At 34.9% G+C, this 24,083-nt stretch overlaps 2 long non-coding RNA genes across 5 annotated transcripts; one reads left to right on the forward strand and one right to left on the reverse strand.

Moving 5' to 3' along the window:
• Positions 1–8: 8 nt before the first annotated feature.
• On the forward strand, positions 9–22,325 carry LOC113653148. Of its 3 annotated transcripts, none has more exons than XR_007140848.1 (6): positions 9–145; positions 19,418–19,753; positions 20,581–20,913; positions 21,035–21,612; positions 21,722–21,753; positions 21,852–22,325. It is a non-coding gene; the product is annotated as an uncharacterized LOC113653148 (long non-coding RNA). The 3 variants fall into 3 exon arrangements; XR_007140847.1 differs by having other exon boundaries at positions 19,418–19,564; positions 19,659–19,753; positions 20,581–21,612; XR_007140846.1 differs by having other exon boundaries at positions 20,581–21,612.
• On the reverse strand, positions 6,203–14,352 carry LOC113653149. Of its 2 annotated transcripts, none has more exons than XR_003443046.2 (4): positions 14,124–14,352; positions 10,050–10,164; positions 8,784–8,980; positions 6,203–7,365 (listed from the first exon to the last, which is right to left on the reverse strand). It is a non-coding gene; the product is annotated as an uncharacterized LOC113653149 (long non-coding RNA). The 2 variants fall into 2 exon arrangements; XR_003443045.2 differs by having other exon boundaries at positions 8,791–8,980; positions 14,124–14,315.
• Positions 22,326–24,083: the final 1,758 nt, after the last annotated feature.

Here is a 24,083-nt window from a genome sequence, read left to right on the forward strand (position 1 = left end):
GAGGGGAAAATCCTTGAGATGACACAAAACCTAGAGAGAAATCAGAAGGGAACCAATTCAGTACAACAATTACTGCGCTGAGATCTACTGTTTACTGATGAAGGACTTGGTTATGAGAAGCAGCAAGAAGCAGAGGATGGATCAGGTAGGCAAAAAGAGGTCTTTTGGGGACTTTACTACTATACTTTACCATATTATACTATATTACTATGTACTATATTATATGTACTATATTATACTATACTATACTATACTATACTATACTATTCTATACTATACTATACTATACTATACTATACTATACTATACTATACTATACTATACTATTCTATACTATACTATACTATACTATACTATACTATACTATACTATACTATACTATACTATACTATACTATACTATATACCGGCATCATCAAATGGCAGACCGCGGTCCGGATCCGGACCGAGCGACGGGTCTGCCCGGACCCTTTAAAATTCTAATATTATCATATTAAGCATCTCCTTATTATAATCTAATATCATAAGATTATATAAGCTCTTCGATATTAATAAAAAGATCAAATTCATGCGCAGTTAATCTAGTTATTACGACAGGAGCGTCATTAAAGCCAAGCCAAAAACAGATTGCTTCTGATTGCGCATACTTCGGACCAGAAGGTGGCAGTAATGCACCTAATTACGTAACATTACTAATGGTTAATGTTTAAAAAGGGGCAGCTCAAAAGTCTTTTGTTTCTTTTTTTTCTTAAAGACTAAAAGCACTTTTATTTTATTCAGAAGATTCTGAATGTTTTACATTACATGAAATATATGCCCTAAGTTCAGGCTGCTCAAAGCTGTGTTTGCACTTTTTATTTATTTTATTCAGAAGAAATTCAGTGTCTGTTGTCTGTTACTTGACATGTAGTAAAGACAACTACAGTATTGTTTTCCATTCAAGTGCCAGACAAGTTCAGACTTTGAAAACACTTGAAATTTAACAATAAATTATATAGAAATGTATGTGCGTTATTGATTTTATTAACATGAGGGTACGCTATTTTAAGTGACAATATAAGATTCTGACCTTTGCTGGGAGGAAATCTTAGTAACTGGACCTCTTTGAATTTTAATTGAATACCCCTGCTATGTACTATACTACACTGTATACTATATTATACTATACTGTATACTTTGCCATATTATACTATACTGTACTATACTATACTGTATACTATACTGTATACTATATTATACTATTCTGTTCTATACTATACTATATTATACTGTATACTATTCTATACTATACTATACTATACTATAGTATACTATACTATACTACATACTATACTGTATACTATACTATCCTACACTGTATACTATACTATACTATACTATACTATACTATACTATACTATACTATACTATACTATACTATACTATAATGTACTGTATTGTACTGTACATACAATTTTATAAAATGCAGCAGTGCAATTTATAAAATCATGCTGATTTCCACGCCATCAAAATGAGAAATAAAATACAATCTCCGTGATCTTGACTCTGACATGATTGTCGGTGCCAGTTAGCTGGTTTGGCATTTCTATTACTGATCAATCTTCTGGAATTTGCACAAACCATAGTCACAACCTTTACCCAGAATGGTGCAATAAAGAAAAAAAGGAGCAGATGAATCAGAAAAACATGGTTTTGATGAATCTTGCTGATCAGGCCACTTAATTCCATTTACCTTTTCAGTATTTGTACCCACTACAGGAGGCACGTGGTTGTTACTAACCTACAATTATATGACTGTCCAATTGAATAAAGGTTGGCGAGCTTCATCCTTGGATTCAAACTCACTACCTTTCAATCAGTAGTCTAACACCTTAACCACTGAGAGACCGATAACCAAACAAACATTCCTGCCACAACTACTTGAGTACTAGTAATAACCACGTGCATCCCTTAATGGGCACAAGTTACCGTCTTCTAATGGTTACTTCCAGCATGATAATGCAGCATGTCTCAAAGTAAAGGTCGCCTCAATGTGGTTTTTATGAACATGACTATGGGTTCAGTGGTGTTCCCTGTTAGTGGATCTGAATCCAGTATGACTCCTTTGGGATGTGATAGAACGGGAGATTCACAGCATGAAAGTGGACTTGGAAAATCTAAGGAATTTTGTGACACACGCATATCAACATGGGCCAAAATCTTAAAGAAGATTCCTAATAAAGTACTCAGTGAGTTTTTACTATAAATACTATACTATACTACACTATACTATACTATGCTCTACTATACTATACTATACTATACTATACTATACTATACTATACTATACTATACTATACTATACTATACTATACTATACTATACTATACTATAGTTATTAAAAAGGTTGTACCTCCACAACCCGTTAGGCATGATAATAGTAATACTAGATAAATAGATACACTGTTGACACATATTTCCTGAAATGATCCTTTTTTATAACATGTCTATTCACTATAGAAATGTGCTCACTACTCATTAGTGTGTAACATTATTACACACACCAATTTATCTATGAAGGAACTGCTGTTTGTTGATGCCACTGTTTTATAGCCCTACTAGAGTTTCAGCTTATCAGAAAATCATTCTGTGTGCTCGTCTCCCCGCTGTCACTTTGACCTTCTGAGAAGCTAATAAAATTATATAACTTTCTCAAACAGGAAGTAGGAAAGGAATTCAAGGATGCTCAGCATAGTTCTCTAATTATTTGTTTGTTCCTTTATTTGTTTCCAAAAGAGAAAGAACATGATGTGGAGGCAATTTTAGTGTTTGACTTATTAATGTACTTGCTCCTGGGCCTAAAAAACATCATTTCTACCACAGGCGAAGAATGGAGTCAGGAATCGTAGACGCAAATATGAAAAGCTGTTAAAACACTGTAGACTATCTTTGTTTAGTGGGCAGCCTACATCTTCGAAGAATGCCAGCAGAAACACCTAAAAAATGCTCGCCACTTTCATACTTTTCATACTACTTTTTGGAGCTGTTGGAAAATGTACAAAAAAGTTATAATCACAGCCAGTTCAGCTAATTGCATTTTCAGCCATAAGGTGTTCTGTTCTTAGTTCCATTACCATGTTTCAGCAAAAAGAACTGCCTTTGAAAGCATTTATGAAGAACAACAGGATGGTTGGTTGGGAAAGAAGAGTGGAAAAAGAGGTATAATTATATATTTTGATAAAGATCTACCAAAAATAAAGGATTTTGAAAAAAATGCCAGCATGCCTAATTTGTTCTTGTTTAAGTACATGTACTTTTTTTCGAAGAGCATTAGCTGGAACTGTAAAGATTTATTCAGTATTTTTGAAAGACAAATTCTTTCAACTGATGTTATATTTATTATATTTTGGTTTTTTTTTTCCAAATCCCAAAATCGCACGTTCAGGATCTATTATATAGTGGTGTTCACAGTCAGTGGATCTGAATCCAGTGACACCTTTGGTACAGTATGTGTTAGAACAGGAGATTCACAGCATGAAAACACACACAGAACGTCTTCAGCAGAATTTCTCTACTCGCAGCATATCTGCTTTTCTTTTTACTTTAATTGCTAACATGCCTTGAACTGAATTCTCAAAACTTTACACAGTCAGCAATCTGCAGCTGTCCAAGCAGCTGTGCCAGTCATCAATGAGGTTATATGAAGCCAAGAAGAAACGTGACGAATTACCTTCAACAGTCCTTTCTATCATTTTTGTGTTTCTTTTGTTGCTGTTGTAGTATTACATATATTTGCTTTGATTTGTTTATTTATTAGGAGGTTGTAGGGGGATGGATGGCATCTTTGTTTCTCAGTTTTTTCCTTTTTTATGACCAGGAAGGGCGTTGGGGAAGTGGTTGTTGTATGCTCTTAATTTTTTGTTTATTTAGATGCCTTAATTTCCTTGTCAGATTTGTGCTTTGTTTTTGTTATTTTGGCCTTGCCACCAATTATTATTATTGTCATACAGTATTTTGTCTTTATTTTTCTTGGAGTACTCTTGAAGGTGTACTTCTTGTTCTTGGTGCTGTTACAGGGCTTGGATTAGCGCTCTTTAAAACTTATCTTACTGATCTTTTTTCTGATGTTGTTGCTTCCACATACACCCACATACAGACTGTTTAGTTAAAGCACTGTGTGTCGGAACATTATCTCCTCTTCTCTGCTCTGCTAGATTCTTTTCTTCTATTTCAAATCCAACATTTTCCCCTTGAATCCTCCATAACCTTTCAAACTCAGATATGCCAAAATGCACCGGCTTTAACAGTTGAAGTTAGACTCGATAGATTGATGCTATGTACTGCAGATTTGATTAAGGGTGTCACAAACTATAGTAAAAATGCATCAGGCAAGCAGCAGCATGATCTGTTGGGAAAACATCTGAAGTAGTGTACATTATTTAGTGTCTAAATAATTAGGACTTACATAAGCAGCTGAGCAGGTTCTGTAGTCAAGGGTGTTGGAAGGACATTTAATATAAAGCATGTCATGTTCCTGTATTGTGATAGTGTCAGCAATCAACAGTGTTCTTTTGTGTTTTTCAATGTTACTTTAGGTCAATCAGGACAGTTTATATGAGAATTTGAGTTTGAGTTACTTGACCCTGAACCAGGAGGGTAATTTGATATTATCTTATCAAGAGGATTCTGTGTCATGTTACACATGCACTCATAACAGTCCCTCTAGGCTTTCATAACATCTGTCTCCTCCAATTTCTGTGGCCAAAAATAATTAAAAAAAATAATTTTCCAAGCAACTTGTCAAGATTTGTGCTTTATTTTTGAAAAACTACTCAGATTGGTGAGATTGCAGGCACATGATTCTTTTTTGGATATCTACCAGTTAAGACACATGTACAGTAATGTGTGATCTGTTGTTATGACAGCTGTACTCATGTTCCACACACGTGAATTAAAGAAGGCTTTGTCTGAATGTATGTTGTGGTGACATCAAATGAATTAAAGCTTGGAATCCTGATATAAACATACAGCGAGTACAAGAAGGAGACACATAAACAAAGATGCACACACAAACATCTTAGCATTCTTATAACATTAATCTAACCAAAGAGTAGATTTCCATGTGGACCAGCTGATAGGATCAAAGTATGCACATAGGAAGAAGTGTCCTGTTTGGTCACTAAACTGGTATATTTGTACAACTTTAATTAATTGCCCATATCCTTTCAGGGCTGAACATTTCTGAAAAGAGGCCTGTTAAATAAACAAACATGAGCTTATACAAACTAATTCGTGCTTCAGATGTGAGGCATGAGAGACTGTACTGTTTTTATTGCACAATATACAAGTTAATTCACTACCAACAACCATAAAAGATTAGAATGCTTGACAGAATTCCATTTACATTCATCCAAAGTGGCTTAGAAAAGTGCTTTGAATGCTATGTTGTTGAATACATCCTGTTACTGGTTCATTAGGCCAGTTCGAGTGCCTCAGAAAGTGTCACAAGCTGTTGTTATTGAATCCGGTTTTTCGTTTGAAGCTCATGTACTGTAGACAATATCTTTAGGGTAACCTTCTTTAATCTCAGAAATATTGCTAAGAGGAAATATGATGTCACTGCATGACGCAGAAACACTAATTCATGCTTTTTTTCTTGCCACTGTCACCTCAGGTTTGCTGCAAACATTTACATCTTAGCCAGTGATAATATCTTAAATCTAGTCAAAGTTTGCACTTTTAGGCACATTTTACAATTTTGGCATTTAAATTTAAAATGTTTTTTTAAATTTAAATTTTACATTTTAGAATTTTTATTCTGAATTTTTATATTTTTATAAAGCTTCCTTGTGACAATTTCCATTGTAACAAAGTTTCATACAAATAAAAATTTTATTCATTTTTAAGCTTTAAATTTTCTTATTCTATTGGTAGATTATTTTTATTTTATTCATATTTAAAATTAGCAAAATAATCAGCCAATATAATACAAAAAAATTACAAAATGTGTCTAGAAAAAGGATTAATCATCTTGATATAATCATTTAATAGGAAATACTAATAGATTATTTTGACTATATTAAAAACAAATAATTTGCTACAGTATTTTTTTTTACGGAATATATTGTGTGCTTGACCTATAGCAAGCAAGAGTAATCTGTGCTTAACCACAAGCAAATTCTCCCAACCTTCATTCAAGTCAAATCAAGTCCAGACAAGTCAAGTCATGTCAAGAATCTTTTATTGCCATTTCAACTATATATAGCTGACGTAGAACCCACTTCTCCAAGGTCACAAAAAAACAAACACAGAGCTACAAAATTTCTAGCCACATAAAGTGAAACATGTAACCTGCTGCAACAGTGTGAGACAAAAACGCTATAAACACTATAAAGACAATACAAAACACTACAAGACAAATACACCAGTGTGCATTCTGTATATAAAGGACGTTGTGCAAAATTAGTAGATAACTTTAAAACTACATAACTTTGAACTTTGGAATTTTTCAGATAAGTGCAGTAGGTTTACATTCAGTATTACACAACATACCACACACATATGCTGCCTTTCTTTGAAATCATGTGACGCTGCATCGAGGTTCTAATTTTAACATACTATTTTTGATTAGCACTTTTAACCTGGCAATACCATGAAATCAATTTGTTTTTTTAAACATTATATCATGAAATGTTACTGTTCATAATTTTATGATACCATGAAAAATTGTATGTTAAAACTTGTAACATTCTGTGATAATGCTATCTTTATCCTGATATATTCACAGGACAGCCATAACCTGGGACACTCCACAAAACTGAACTTTATGCAACAACTTGAGTAGAAAGCCCTTAATGAAAAAAGGTTTTCAGAAAGGAATTTTAGAAACTAAACAAACATGTGCTTCTCTAGAACATCATCCTGTGTTGCATGATGTTGGAAGCATCATTGTGTGGAGATGAGTTTCACCAGCAGGGACTGGGAAACTGGTCAGGGTTCCAGTCCAAAAGGCACTTGAAAATGGTCCAGATGTTCAATTTCTAATAGGATAACAGTCCTAAACATACAGACAATGCTACACAATTCTTGATTCAAATATAAGAACATAAATGTGTGATAATTGGCCAAATCAAAGCTCAGATTCAATAGAGAATCTGAACTCTTGTATCACAAGTGTGTTCAAGGATGTAAATAATAATAATAATAATAATACTTATTATTATTATTATTATTATTATTATTATTATTATTATTATTTGTTTTAATTTGGGCATGTACGTGTGCTTTATATATATTATATTTCACAAATCAACAGAAAATCACTTTCTTCCTGTTTCTTCTTTATTATGCAGAGTATTTTTTCACATTTTTCCAGGAAGCTGCTTCTCTAGAAAAACAAATGGAAAAATAGGGGAAAAGGGATAGATGTTAGAGATGTATAGTATTTAATTTTAAAGTAATATTTTTAATAATTTTGTTAAATAATAAAATGTCTGTATTCATATTATTTCTTCTTCTTCTTCTTCTTCTTCTTCTTCTTCTTTTTCTTCTTCTTCTTCGATATATATTTATTTCTTTTTTCTCTTCTGTTTCTATACTTCTGTAAGCTGCTTTGAGACAATGTGAATTGTTAACTTCACTTGTAGTTTCACTTGAAGTTTTTGCCATTGTTCGTGTTCTTAAAAAAAGTCAGCTGTTTTCAACTTTTTGCTCAAGCTGTCTGTGTGATAATCTCTTTGATTATATCCTGACTCTTAATCTCCTGAGTCTTCATCAGAAACTACATAGTTTTGATCATCCAGGAAGATTTAGAACAGTCAAAATATGTCATATCACTTCATCACAGCAAGCACTCGGCCCAAACCCTCTTCCATTTCTCAAGTGAGGGACATGAGTATATAGAGTACACTGAGTACAATGCTGGCAGGTCTACCTATGAACGCAATCTGCAAATGATCCAAAATGCAGCTGCCCGGCTTGTTTTCAACCTGCCAAAGTTCTCGCATACCACCCCGCTGCTGCGATCCCTCCACTGGCTTCCGGTAGCTGCACACATCAGATTCAAAACACTGATGCTGGCCTACAAAGCCAAAAATGGACCAGCTCCCTCCTACCTAAAAGCCCTCATCACTCCTCGCACTGCACCCTCCGATCTACCAGCACTGCTCGACTGGTTCCACCATCTCTCAGGGTAAGAGGCAAGTACTGTATACTACAAGACTCTTCTCTGTTCTGGCACCAAAGTGGTGGAATGAACTTCCTCTAGAGGTCCGGAAAGCTGAGTCACTGATTATTTTCAAGCGGCGGTTCAAAACCTACTTATTCAGGGAACATTTCAACTGGCACTTCTTTCCCTATCTTTTGAATTAAAAAAAAAAAAAAAAAAACTTTGACACTTTTTCATTGTAACTTTGAACAATGTTTTAAACTCATGGTATCTTAAGTATGTAACCTAGTGAGCCAGCATTAATATATTCAATGCTAGAGATTTAAGCACTTATGTAGGTCGCTCTGGATAAGGGTGTCTGCCAAATGCTGTAAATGTAAATGTAAATGTAGAGTATCATAGACAGCTGAGTTTCTTGACATCACTTCCATTCATTTTCTTAAGGGCCTGTAGCAAATAAGTTAAAGCCTCCCCTGAAAACAAGTCTGTCTAGTTTTCTCTGAAGACTCTCAAGATATTTTCCACTCACAGAACATGATGGACTGGTTTATAAGTCACTGAACATTTTTCAGTAGTGTCTAAAAGCAAGAGCAGCCCTAAACGATTTCTATCTCGTTAAAAAAATATTCAGTAGTCACCTGATACCTGTTAGAGCTCTGAATGAATTTCAGAGCTATTCCTTATTTTGATGTGTCGATAGAGTGAACCTGCTGCAGCACGTTTATGGTTCACAACCTCACAGATGTACAGACCATTGTGATCAGGAGTCGATTTTAAGAAATATAGAAAATCCCCTTCTGCTTTGACTCCTTCCGGAAGTCCAGACCAATCCTTTCTATTTAGAAAGTAAAATAAGTAAGGCATGTTGTTATACCGTGTTGTAGATAATGTCAGTTCAAAGCTCTGTATGTGTCTTTTGTTTGCTTTCTAAGCTTTTTTTTTTTATTACTAAAGCTACTGTTACCTGATTAGTCTATATATATATATATATATATATATATATATATATATATATATATATATATATATATATATATACGACATTCCTTTTGTACAGCTATCTATCATACCACTTCATACTGTATCATACTTATATAAAAACTACACTATATATACCCTTATTCAGTTATATGTACATATTACTACACCTTCTGTATATCCTCATGCACTTATTTATTACACTGCCACTTGTAAATAACCCGTCTATGCACTTCTGGTTAGATGCTAACTGCATTTAATTGGCTCTGTACATGTACCTTGCACAATGACAATAAAGTTGAATCTAATCTAATCTAATCTAATCTAATCTAATTACTAACTGTTACTCACAGTGAATGTAATGTAGCTTAACGACGAGCTAGCTGGCTAACATTAGCAATAACTCTACTGTTGATGATTATCCTATTAAACTATTGATTAGTATGGTCAGTGTTGAAGATTTAGCTAAGTACTATGTTTGTATACTAACTAACCTAATCTAAAAATCATGTAAAAGTAATTAAGTAAAGGTCTTTACACCTTACATGTGTTTTCACTTCTGTTTCCCACAAACAGACTGAAATCACAGTTTCACAATTATTCCTGTCACATGCATTACCACACACTTCCTGAAAGCTTTCCTTCTTTTCTGGTCATATGCTGACTCATGTCAATCCCTCACCCTTCCTTCCTTCCTTCATTCCTTCCTTCATTCCTTCCTATCTATCTATCTATCTATCTATCTATCTATCTATCTATCTATCTATCTATCTATCTATCTATCTATCTATCTATCTATCTATCTATCTATCTATTTATCTATCTATCTGACTGTCTGTCTGTCTGTCTGTCTGTCTGGCTGGCTGGCTCTCTGTCTATTTTTTTCTAATAAAGTTTATAGTTAATATGAAACTAAAGCCCTTTACCTGCTCCAGCTGTATTTTGGGTTTTCCATCTCAGGTTCTGTTATACATTGATACACATCATGTTGAAAGGTGCCATGACTCTCAACAGGAACCACTCGGACAAGTTGAAAGGAACCTGTGAGGAAAAGCCACAGAGACAGACAGCATGCATGTATTGTGTCAGTAAACATTTTTGACAATCATTCGACAATCCTAACTGTATTAACTGAACCCTATATATATATATATATATATATATATATATATATATATATATATATATATATATATATATATATATATATATATATATTAGTATATTTTAATTTTTTATATATATATAACTATTTGCAATTCTGCAACTATTTGCAAGCCTGAGTTGACTGTGGTAAGGAAAAACTCCCTTAGAAGAAAAAGGAAGAAGCCTTGAGAAGTTTACCTTTCCTTACCACCTTCACCTCTGGCTTCCTTGTTATAAAGTGTTATACTTTATATTGAATAGCACTATTCAAACAACACATGTTGACCAATGTGCTTTTCAACATCTAAGCAAAAAAAAAAGAAATAAATACAATTTTAATAATAGCAATACACACATTAAGAGTAATAATAAAAAAATATTTCAACAAGAGGGATATGCCATGGAAAACAAGTATGTCTTAAGTTGTATTTTAAAAATGTGTACGGAATCAGCATCCCTGACGTACATGGGTAAGCTATTCCAAAGTCTAGGTGCTACTGCCACAAATGCACGATTCTCTTTCCGGCTCAACTTGGTCCTTGGAATTTTAAGTAAATTTTGAGTTCTGATCTCAATGTTCTTCCCGTTTGATGTTCAGTTAACAAATCTGATACGTTAGATGGTCATGCAGAGATTTATATACTAGTAAAAGTAACTTAAAATCAATCCTGTACTCTACAGGAAGCCAATGCAAGGAGACCAGGGACGGAGTGATGTGTTCATGGCTTGACTAATTCCTTTATAGAACGAATTACAATAATCCAGTCTTGATGATATGAGAGCATGAATTGCAATTTCGAGACTCTTAAATGTCAGACAAGATTTCATCTTGGCCAGATTTCTCAGATGAAAAAAAAAATAGACTTTACAACATGATTTATCTGTGTTCAGCTTCAGAGAACTATCAATAAATACACCCAAGTTTTTAACACATTCTTTAACTTTCATTGACAGTGGGCTAAGATTAAACTCTGCTGCGCCCTTTGCTCCTCTAGGGCCGAACACTACAGCCTCCGTCTTGTTTTTTATTAAGGTATAAGAAATTAGAAGCCAGCCATGCTTTAATATCAGAAAGGCAGGGTTCTAGACTATTTCTATTTGTTAACGGTAGATTTTATATTTGTAAATTATCTGCATAGCAGTGAAATGCTATATTGTGTCTTCTAAAAATATCCCCCGATGGGAGCATGTAAAGTGAAAAAAGTGTCTGTGGCCAGGATGTAGCCTTGAGGCACACCACATACTGTATAAGCGATGCTGTTCGTGATGTATATGATCCAAATCGTACTGCCATGCTTCTCTCAGTCAAGTATGATTTGAACCAATTTAGAGCCTTATCCTGCAAACTTACGTATTCTTCTAGCCGTGAAAGCAGCACTGTATGATCTATTGTATCGAAGGCTGCAGTTAGGTCTAATAAAATTAACACTGCTGAATCACCAGCATCCACAGTCACCAATAAATCATTAAAAACTTTTACAAGGGCTGTCTCCGTGGAATGATATTTCTGAAGCCGGACTGGTAAAGTTCACCAATCTTTGTTCTAAAAAAAACATGTAACTGACTAAACACCACTCACTCTCTCTCTCACTTTCTACCACTTATCCGAACTACCTCAGGTCACAGGGAGCCTGTGCCTATCTCAGGCAACGTGAGGCATCAAGGCAGGATACACACACACTCATAAACTCACGCACGCACTCACACACTACGGACACTTTTCCAGAGATGCCAATCAACCTACTGTACCATGCATGTCTTTGGACGGGGGGGGGAGGAAACCCCCAAGGCACGGGGAGAACATGCAAACTCCACACACAAGGCAGAGGCAGGAATTGAACCCCGACCCTGGAGGTGTGAGGCGCACGTGCTAACCACTAAGCCACCGTGCCCCCCCTGACTAAACACCACTTTTTCTAAAATTTTTGACAAAAAAGATAGATGAGAAACTGGTCTAAAATTTGTCAAGTCAGTCGGATCTAAGTTGGGTTTTTTAGTACAGGTTGCACAAAGGCCATTTACTGATATATTTCTGTAAAGCTGCTTGGTAAATTTGTTTGAGCTGCTATAGTTTCCCACTATATTAGTCCACCTTAGATGAAATGTTGTTAAACCCTAAACTCCAGAACAAACATGGCCATTCCAGAGACACTGACTTTTTCTGAATTATTCGATTCTGTGTAATGATTTCCCTGTAACCTAGGAAACTTTATCTCATGGCCCAGTACATCCTGTTTGTACTGTAGATCTCTAAACAAAGCATTTTATTAACCTTGAGCTTGCCTGATGTTTTGGATATGATTGCTTGTGTCTCATTAGTAAGTCACTTTTACAAAAGACTTTCATCTGAGCCCTCCATTACCTTACACACTGGATTATAGAGTTATACTTCTTACTACTATATACTCTTACTACTACTATACTACTTATGCAACCACACCAAGGACAAATTGTTTAATGAAGATAAATGAATACAAAATGTTGTTACAGTTATGAGCCCCAACCATCATGTAATCCACATTCCCTTCTAATCAAGGACCCAGAGCCTTAACCACTTGAGCCACCACTACCCTCTATGGGCTGTGATGTAATCTATAATGTATGTATTATATTGGTATGAGCCACCTGACCACTAAAGGGTCCCTGCTTCGATCATCACTGTCCATGTTCCTTGTCTTGTTTGAGTTCACTGGTGATTTCCGTTTTCCTATTTTAAAGTTGTAAATGACTGTATGATTGTGGGTGTATGTGTGTGTGTATGTGTGTGTGTGTGTGTGTGTGTGGGGGGGGGGGGGGGGGTTAAAATGACTAAATGACTGAGTGCCTTTAAAATTGAATAACTACAATATATAACTTATCATCGTTGAAATCATCATTTTGCTAAAGTAACTATAACATCAACAATAATTAATTAGTCTGAAAGCATTTTGTGAAAGTTAACAGCAATTGGCAATTAATATTTATCTGAAGTTTTTTAGATCCTCTATTTTATTTAAATAAGTTTGCTCTGTGTTGTTGTTATGTAATTTGGTAAAGCATCATGTAAAGCCAGTCTTTCTGGTGCCTTGTACGGTGACAGTGTTTTTCGTGCTCTATCTTGATCATGGATCAGGGAAGTTTTCCTAGGATGCAAGTTTGAATATAAGCCAGCAAAGGGCACACACACATACACTCACACACACACACACACACACACACACACACACACACACACACACACACACACACACACACACACACACACACACACACACACACACACACACACACACACACACACACACTTCCATGCTCCACTTAGTCAACCTCTTTCCTTCAGCACAGATGTTCAGAATTGTATTGGTTGAAAATAAACTTTCAGAATTCAAAACCTGTGCCAAAGAATTTATGTGGATCAGATGGATCATCTGATCCACATAAATGTTTTGGCACAGGTTTTGGTGACTCTGAACAAATTTACAAAGTAAAAAAAAATCTGTACAAAGACCTGGTGTTTAAAACTAATGCAAACAATCATGTTTTGTCTTTAGTGTTAGTGATATGTTCTTTAAAATCCTGCATCACGTGTGTTGATACAAAAAAGAGCAAACATCTGATAAAATACCGGGGAACGCAATGCACACATTCTTGTACTTGTTTGAGGATTTAATTGACATACAATGCTGTACACATGTTTACTTAAAAACTTAAAACATAATTTCAAATTCCATACATATTAAAAATTTAATCCTGGCAACATGTGCTGAATTTACTGCCATTTGTGCACAATTCTGTTAAGTTATTTATTCATCTTTTATAATATGTCAAGGAACAATTTTTTAAAAAGCATATTAGTTGCAAGCAGTCAGACTTACCCTGAGTCATGTCCAAGAGGGAAAAAAATAAAAATAAAAACAATGTCTGGCAGAGCTGCATGCTAGATCTTAGCAGTTTCATTATCTGTGCTGTAAGTGTCTTAGTGTTTGGTGTGTGTGTGTGTGTGTGTCAGTGTCTGTGTATGGGCTGGTTGTTGCTCTGCACCTCCCTCTAAACTATCTTGCTCTATTTGCATCTCTTTCTTTATTGACAATTGTTAGCTACATAGTTGTTTGTTGTTTCTTTTATACCTGGGTTATTTTTCTATCACATTTATTTTATAAAAAGCAATTACAAAGAAATACAAACAATTAAAAGCAAGTAACAAGCAATTGTAGTATGGAGTGTTGATCCATGCTATAATCATATAGTTAACTGCGATTTAAAACTTTTAAGAACTGGCAGTCTAATCTGGCAACAGTGTAATAAGTAGGCATATTGAAGTAACTACACTACAATATGTTTAATAACTCAGCATTCGAGCAATAACTGCATCAGGTGCGATGACTTAACAATTTGTGAATATGAATCATTTTTGAAAGGATTATCGGTAGGTACAAACATTTGTAGATTGATAATCACTTCCTTTATGTCATTGTGTCATAGAATCTTACAAAATAAGAAAAAGATTGTGTTAATTTGCATCTGGGAAGTGAATCTTGATGAAGCGAACACAGTTACCACATAGATTCCAGCTCAGCAACAACCTGAACTTTCACTTTCACAGCCTTGAGCTTTGAGAGTCATTTCAGCAGTTTTCACATTTACATTTACATTTACATTCAAGGAATTAGGCAGACGCCCCAAATGCTACGGAGTCTCTTTTAATGTCTACATCAATACTGGTTACTTGATCACATACTAAGTACAACAATCTAAATACCGTGTGAAAAGTCATACAGTACAGTACAGCAAGAACAGCACACAGCCTTTTTTAAGTGTTAGTTTAAACATTTCAAGAAGAGATTACATATCATTTAAAGACAGACATTGCCAAAACAGAGAAAGAAAAGTCTCCGTAGATCATTTACAATGATGAATGTTTGATTAGCACTCTTTTTTTAAACACCTCTGTTTCAATTCACTGTTGCGAAATATATGCTCAGTTACTGTGTGCTTGTGACATTACCAAGCCTTCCTAGTACTACATTTTAGTAAGATTTCTTTCTACTTTAACCTAACATAGCCTAAGTGGATGTGTTTATACCTGTTTGATCTGTTATACCTGTTTGACGCTGTTCTCTCGCCTATATTTTTGGATTGTTCCTCCTTTTCTTTTGCAGCTGTTCCTAACTTTACAAACTAGTTCTATTGTTTTGATTATTCCAATTTTTGTGACTCACCCTGCACTGACATCTAATCTCCAAGTGTCTGCGTTGTGACATCCAGTCAAGTCAAGTCAATAAGCATTTAATGTCATTTCAACTGCGTTGCAGTACACAGTAAAATGAGACAACCTTTCTTCAGGACCATGGTGCTACATAAATGAAAGACCCAGCTGAGGACTTAGTAAGTAGTAATAGATACATGAAGTGCATCTGTGCAACCTGGTGCAAACAGTGCAGGACAAGACAAACAAGACAGACAAGACAGTGCAGGGCAAAAGACAGTGCAAACAAAAAAATGACAAGACAATACAAAAAAAAAGACAATACAAAAAAGACAATAAAGAGGAACAGCATCGACGAGTGTAAATACTGTAGGTTCAAACAATATTACATGTGCAGAAATACTGGAATGAACACAGTGACATAGCAGCAGGTCCCTGAGATAATGTAAAGTACTGGGCAAAACAGCAAATAATTGAAATGTGAGACAGTATGTGCAAGGTGTGCAAAAACAGCATTTAAACAAATTGATGGATATATATTGGAATGTGTGCATTTGGTGTAGGTCTGTTACATGTGTTAATAGCATTTACAAATCTCTAGTTAGCCACAGGTTTTCTATACTTGTTATTCTGGTAATTAAATTAATAAGAAACTATTTGGTGTTATTATAAGATAATGTGAATGTAAACAGATTTGAAGATTTGACAGTCAGCCAAGTGACAGCCCCTAAGACTTTAAACTAACTGGTAATTTAATACTTATCTAAGTACACAAGCTAATGTGTCATTCATTCATTTTCTACCGCTTATCCGAACTTCTCGGGTCACAGGGAGCCTGTGCCTATCTCAGGCGTCATCGGGCATCAAGGCAGGATACACTCTGGACGGAGTGCCAACCCATCACAGGACACACACACACTCTCATTCACACACGCAATCACACACTATGGACAATTTTCCAGAGATGCCAATCAACCTACCATGTATGTCTTTGGACCGGGGGAGGAAACCAGAGTACGCGGAGTAAACCCCCAAGGCACGGGGAGAACATGCAAACTCCACACACACAAGGCAGTGGCGGGAATCGAACCCCCAACCCTGGAGGTAGTTTCATGTGCTGCATGAGAGTTATGCTGACAGTCTGAAAAAAGTGACATTTGACATTTACACTTCACAGTGATGTTTAATGGCTCATTTAAAAGTAGACACTCAGGCCTTTAAGAATCAGTAGTTTTCATAATTATCCTACTAGGGGGTTATGTACCAAAATCATACAAGTTGTTGATCCAGGTCTGAAGTTTGTTGCTATTATTTTTCTAAGCGATCAGATTTATGGTAAATCTCTCTCTCTTTTTTTACTTACCCATTCAAAATTTGGAGATTTATAACTCAGCAAGCTTTCAAGCAACTTACACCAATATCGGTTAGCTCCTTTGCGCTGTTACCCTGGATGAAGTTACAGTATGTTGTACATGACACAGATGCAGGGCTCTCAAGTTTTGAAGAGAGGCAAGAGTGACATCTCCAACCCCAAAATAAAAAAAAAAAAAAGAAAAGAAAACTGTTTCACCAGGATCACTGACCACATTTTAACCAAATACAAAGTATAATAAATTTCCATTTATTAATGGAATAATTGTGTGTGTGTGTGTGTGTGTGTGTGTGTGTGTGTGTGTGTGTGTGTGTGTGTGTGTGTGTGTGTGTGTGTGTGTGTGTGTGTGTGTGTGTGTGGTGTGTGTTTTGTGTGTGTGTATGTGTGTGTGTGTGTGTGTGTGTGTGTGTGTGAGAGAGAGAGAGAGAGAGAGAGAGAGAGAGAGAGAGAGAGAGAGAGAGAGAGAGAGAGAGAGAGAGATTATGACTGGTGTTGTTTATTGTAAGTGTTTGTTGCCTTTTTGGACTCCTTTATCATTTGTAATGTTGCTCCCATATAAAACAGTTCGGCTCAAGCCCAGACATTTTTAGGCTCATGATTGAGGACAATGTCCCGTCCAGAGACAAGCTGTTTCGTGTTGAGATTTTGTTCAAACCGACCATCGAAAATACCCTCTCTAATGAATGTTTTTTTATTGTTTGTACATCTGTTTATCTTTGCGTTACATCTGTTTATGTTTATCTTCAAAATAAATGGTGATCTGAAACCCACATCTGCTCTCTGAGATGTTCATATGGTTATTCCAACAAAGATAAAAAAGCTTTCACAATACAAACACACAATATTCTGACTAATCTTCTCAAACATCTAACTGATTTCTTTATATTTATACATATCGTAAATACTAGCCTTTTTATTCCACCCAACAATGGAACACCAGTGTACTGGTAAAAAGGGTTAAACAAATTGTGTGGATTAAACCTGAATATAACTGTTTAGCAAGTCTAGCTTGTGGGATGTGGTAGCTCAGTGGTTAAGGTGTTGGGCTACTGATAGGAAGGTCATGGGTTTGAACCTCTGGTCCACCAAGCTGCCACTGCTGGGCCCTTGAGCAAGGCCCTTAACCCTCAGTTGTAAGTCACTCTGCATAAGGGTGTCTGCTAAATGCTGTAAATGTAGTCTAGCTATAGCTTAATGTAAAACTAGTGGGTAATATTGATTGTTACTAGCTAGTTAGCAAGATGTAACAATAAAATAGAACCTGTGCAGGGCAGATGAAAAAGATAAATATGTTTATTAAAGTCAAAATATGCAAAAAAGAGATGCCATGATTTTGATCTAGTATTGCAGTTTTACAAGTAGAATAATTCAACTCTTCAAATATTTAATCTGAGATACACTCAAACTGTTTGATCTGCTATATCTGCACATTTCCTGACATTTTTGGATTGTTCACCTTTTCCTTTTGAAGCTGTTCCTAATTTTACAAACTAGTTATTATTATTTTCACTATTCCAGTTTTTGTGACTCACCCTGAACTTGCATCTAATCTCCAAGCATCTGCCCTGTGACATCATGTGTAAATAGCATTTACAATTCTCTAGTAAAAAACATTCGAACTTAGAAATCAGCAACCATGCCGAAAGCGACTCAACTCACTTTTTGCGTTTTACTCCTGTTTGAGTTTAACATCAACATTATCTGTGTTTCTGAGCTGCTGCCCCATGAATATTTGCATGAATGATTATACAGGTGTTCCTAATAAAAAGACCAGTGAGTATGCTACAGGAGAGTAAAAATGGGGGAATTAAATATAGAGAAGGAAGACAGGAAGAGGGGAGTGAGAGAAAGAGAAAGAAAGAGACAGAGTGAGAGCTTTGGTGGTTCTTTAGAGCTACATTACACGATAGCCTTTCACACAGATTCAGATTCTGCAGTTTACCTGTTTTAGGTAATCGGACACCTCTCTTTTAATTGCTCACAATGAACAGAAACTTTCTATACATAATGTCAACATTTAATGGCTTAATCGTGGCTTTCATCTTCTTTGTCACTGTAGACGCACAAGATAAGTCAGATTCTTGATATTGAGAAGGTCAAACAGTGTATTCAATTCAATTTTATTTGAATAGCGCTTTTTACAATAGACAATTTTCAAATTCAAAATGAAAATTATTTATCCTTTATAACCAAAGCCAGAACTAACGCTGGTGAGGAAAAACTCACCGAGAAGATATGAGGAAGAAACCTTGAGAGGATCCAGCTTAAAGATTATGAATAATAAAAACTTTCTACAACATTGTGTAGCCAAAAGCTTTGAGCAATTTATAAATCAGGATAATTTCTAAGTTTATTATAGAGTTAACACTAATTCCTTTCTGTCGAAGCTTTAAAATGTTTAATGATGGAGACCCGAGCACAACCGGCCACTAAAAGAGCCAAGTGTATCACACTTGTGACTGTAGTATTATAAGGTCTTTTGTCTGTTTTTACACCTCATAATTCTCATAATTGCAGAGCTCAAAATATGTTTGATGTGCAAATATAACTGTAAGGGCTGTAATTTTTTTTTATATCTCTGCTTCCTGTAGATTCTGTTACTTCATGTGTCCCTGAACTCAAACTTAAGAAGAACACCTTTTACACAGCCTCCATCGAACACCAGTTAAACATCTCTTGCCCTGTGACATACTGTAATGAGACTCCTGTTGTCGAATGGATAAAAATTGGTGACATTGGTAACATGTTTGTACACATCAAAGAAACAAATCAAGTAACAATTACAGAGGAACAAACAGGCTTGAATGAGATAATCTCATATTTACACTTCAGGAACTTTGTACCAGATGATAGTGGCATTTATAGATGTAAGGTTACTACATCAGGCTTTTCATTAGAAAGCCACAACATTAACGTCAATGTTTCAGGTAAGGAATGGAATCAAAATCTACTTTTATTGTTGTTTAGGGTGATCCTACTTAGAGCAATAAACAATAATGTAAATTACAATAATGTAAGTTTTAAATGTTGCTGAAACTATTTTCCACAGGAAGCATTCTGTTGAAAGTAAGGGCCTACATTTTTTCACAGTTTTTTTTCTTTTTGTGGTTGAATAGTTAGCAGTCAAGTCTTTTCACTGATATGTGTATATGCCTGTGTTTTTAACTGTATCTGAATTTGTGTCTGTGTGAATCTGTAGACAGATTCTTGATATTCAGTAGGTCAAACAGTGTATTCAATTCAATTTTATTTGAATAGCGCTTTTTACAATAGACAATTTTCAAATTCAAAATAAAAATGATTTATCCTTAATAACCAAAGCCAGAACTAACATTGGTGAGGAAAAACTCACTGAGACATTAAGGGCAAGAAACCTTGAGAGGATCCAGCTTAAAATTTGTGTGCCATTGAAAATTGTGATTACAAATCATGTACTTTTGCAACTGTATATGGTCAAGTGGAATTGTGTAGCCAAAAGCTTTTGAGCAATTTATAAATCAGGATAATTTCTAAGTTTATTATAGAGTTAACACATTCCTTTCTGTCGAAGCTTTAAAATGTTTAATGACTGAGGCCCGAACACAAACCGACCACCAAAAGAGCCAAGTTTATCACACTTGTGACTGTAGTATTATAAGGTCTTTTGTCCGTTTTTACACCTCATAAATCTCATAATTGCAGAGCTAAAAATATGTTTGAGGTGCAAATATAACTGTAAGGGCTGTAATTTTTTTTATATCTCTGCTTCCTGTAGATTCTGTTACTTCATGTGTCCCTGAAATCAAACTTAAGAAGAACACCTTTTACACAGCCTCCATCGAACACCAGTTAAACATCTCTTGCCCTGTGACATACTGTAATGAGATTCCTGTTGTTGAATGGATAAAAATTTATGACACAAACAATTTTATACACATCAATGTAACAAATCAGGTAACAATTACAGAGGAACAAACAGGCTTGAAGGAGATAATCTCATAGTTGAGCTTCAGGAACTTTGTACCAGATGATATTGGCATTTATCGATGTAAGGTTACTACATCAGGCTTTTCAGTAGAAAGCCACAACATTGACGTCAATGTTTCAGGTAAGGAATGGAATCAAATCTCTTTTTATTGGTGTTTAGGGTGATCCTACTTAGAGCAACAAACAATAATGTAAATTACAATAATGTATGTTTTAAATGTTGCTGAAACTATTTTCCACAGGAAGCATTCTGGCAACTTCTGTTGAAAGTGAGGGCCTACATTTTTTTAACATATTTCTATTTGTGTCTGTATCTATATGTCTCAAATCAGCTCAACTCATGCTTTATTGTCATTTTTCCTAATACACGGTATAAAAAAGAAGGAGATGTCATTACTACAGGCCAAGGTGCATAAGTAATGCATAATTTGTATTTGTGTCTATATCAGCATTTGTGTCTGTAGCTAACGTACCCCAACCACAAGAAAGTAAATCTCACTTGCTTGCACTTGCTTTTTTTTTATAATTTCCTGTGGATTTACCATGAACCAGGTTCCTAGTGAGATCCCCCCCCAACACACACATGGCATGCATCCTTTTATATAAATTTAAAACACATTATCGGTTCTTCTTACATGAATAATTAAGCTTTGCTATTAATCATTTTATAAGAAAATTAACTGAATTAATCTAACCTGTTAATAAGCATAACTTTTTACATCTTAAACCTATACAGACACCGACACAATCGTAACCACATTAGTCCTCGTTCTCACGATAGTGATGCTGATCTGCTATCTGACCAAATGCCGACGTGGGTGTGAGTAAAATGATACCATTCTGTAATTTTCTGCTGTTCTGTTGAAGCATTATTTCACTACACTAAAACTAAACTAAATTTTAATTCATTTTTCAAATACCCTTTTAAGGTCCAACCAAAAGAACCAATTGTGAAACTGAAGTAAGTAAATTAAAAATTTCCTCATTTTCATATTCTCTTGTATAAATCCATGTTATAAGTGTTACTTACATATGGTATAACCTTGCTTTTTTCCCCAGTACACCACTGTGGTATACACTGTGATTCCATTCAGCCCTGATATTTCAACATGTGAAAGTCTTGAGAAACAAAGAAAATGACACAAGATCATTTAAAATTAGCCACTTTTATCCTTTCTGTTTTATCTCATTGTCTATAGTTAAAGAAACAATCCAGACACAAGTTTGTATACTGCATTGCATTTTGGCTGAAATTACATACTTGTGTTTTTTCTGAAAACAACAAGCTAACACCTTTCTTGTAAATTTGTAAAAAGTCTTTCAGGCCATATATGATGTCAAAGGATGTGGTCTACTGTTGAACTCTTGCATGAATTAAAATAAGGGGCATGCCATGCCTTTGTACAAAGTATAAAGTCTATAGGAAGCCAACAACTTAAGACATAGACTGTAATGATAGAATTTATAATATAGAACATTGAATTTCACTGTGCTGTAATGTATATCTGACAATAATAAAGGTTTCTTCTTATTCTTTGTTGTCATGATGGTTACATTTCAACATACTTACATACTAGACTTATGAAATTCTGTGGTGTGAAAAAGTGTTGGCCCATTCCTGATTTTTTATTTTGTTGCATGTTTGTCACACTTTAATGTTTCAGATCATCAAACAAATGTAAATATTAGTCAAAGATAACACAGGTAAACACAACATGCAGTGTTTATATGAAGGTTTTTATTATTAAGGGAAAACAATCCAAATATATGCATTTTATATGCATATTATGCATATAAAATGCATTTTATATGCATTTTATATGCATAATATATGCATTTTATGCATTTTATTTATGGTTTTGGGTTACACTATTAAATACATTGTGACTGTCATCACTTTACATGGACTGGATAGTGTGACACTTTCTTATCTCACTTTCTGCAAAAAGAAAGTTTTTTTCCTAGATTTTTGGATTTCCACTAATAAAACACATGTTGAGTATATACACACTTTTGTATTGCTACGGATATCACACACATTTTAATAAAAACAAGAAACCAGCTGACAGAATGTTTTTTATTTTCCAAAACACTTTAAAAAAGTAAATATATATTAAATGACAATTTTTTTGTGGGGTGTCAAGAACATGAGAAAGTCCAGTATTTATTTCATGTTACAAATGAATGAATTAAAATGAACTAAAATGAATCAAAACAGTCCTTAATAGTTGCTTATAAATTTACTGTAATAAATCATTTGAGTCTGTAACATAGCACCAATAGATTACTTTTGGAGTTAATGAAACATGTAATTCTTATTGAATAAAGACTGAATAATAAGTCATCTGTTGGATATGAGGTTGTATATATTAATGGTGGGCAGTGGTGGATCAACTGCCACTGCTGGGCCCTTGAGCAAGGCCCTCAACCCTTCCTGCACCAGGGGTGCTGTATCATAGCTGCCCCTGCACTCTGACCCCAACCTCCTCAGTTGGGGTATGTGAAGAATATAATTCCGCTGTAATGTATGTGGCAATAATAAAGATGTGCAAATATAACTATATATATATATATATATATATATATATATATATATATATATATTTTTATATCTCTGCTTCCTGTAGATTCTGTTACTTCATGTGTCCCTGAAAATAAACTTCAGAAGAACACCTTTTACACAGCCTCCATCGAACACCAGTTAAACATCTCTTGCCCTGTGACATACTGTAATGAGATTCCTATTGTCGAATGGATAAAAATTGGTGACATGAACATTTTTATACACATCAAAGAAACAAATCAAGTAACAATTACAGAGGAACAAACAGGTTTGAATGAGATAATCTCATATTTACCCTTCAGGAACTTTGTACCAGATGATATTGGCATTTATAGGTGTAAGGTTACTACAGGTAGATCAGGCTTTTCATTAGAAAGCCACAACATTAACGTCAATGTTTCAGGTAAGGAATGGAATCAAAATCTCTTTTTATTTTTGTTTAGGGTGATCCTACTTAGAGCAATAAACAATAATGTAAATTACAATAATTTAAGTTTTAAATGTTGCTGAAACCTCTGTTAAAAGTAAGGGCCTACGTTTTTTTTTAACATATTTCTATTTGTGTCTGTATCTATATGTCTCAAATCGGCTCAACTCAAGCTTTATTGTCATTCTTCCTCATACACTGTATACAAAAGAAGGAAATGCCATTACTACAGGCCAAGGTGCATAAGTGATGCATAATTTGTATTTGTGTCTGTATCAGCATTTGTGTCTGTATCTAACAC

This window comes from Tachysurus fulvidraco, chromosome 6 (genome assembly GCF_022655615.1).
Source record: "Tachysurus fulvidraco isolate hzauxx_2018 chromosome 6, HZAU_PFXX_2.0, whole genome shotgun sequence".
In the NCBI taxonomy this organism is placed as follows: domain Eukaryota; kingdom Metazoa; phylum Chordata; class Actinopteri; order Siluriformes; family Bagridae; genus Tachysurus; species Tachysurus fulvidraco.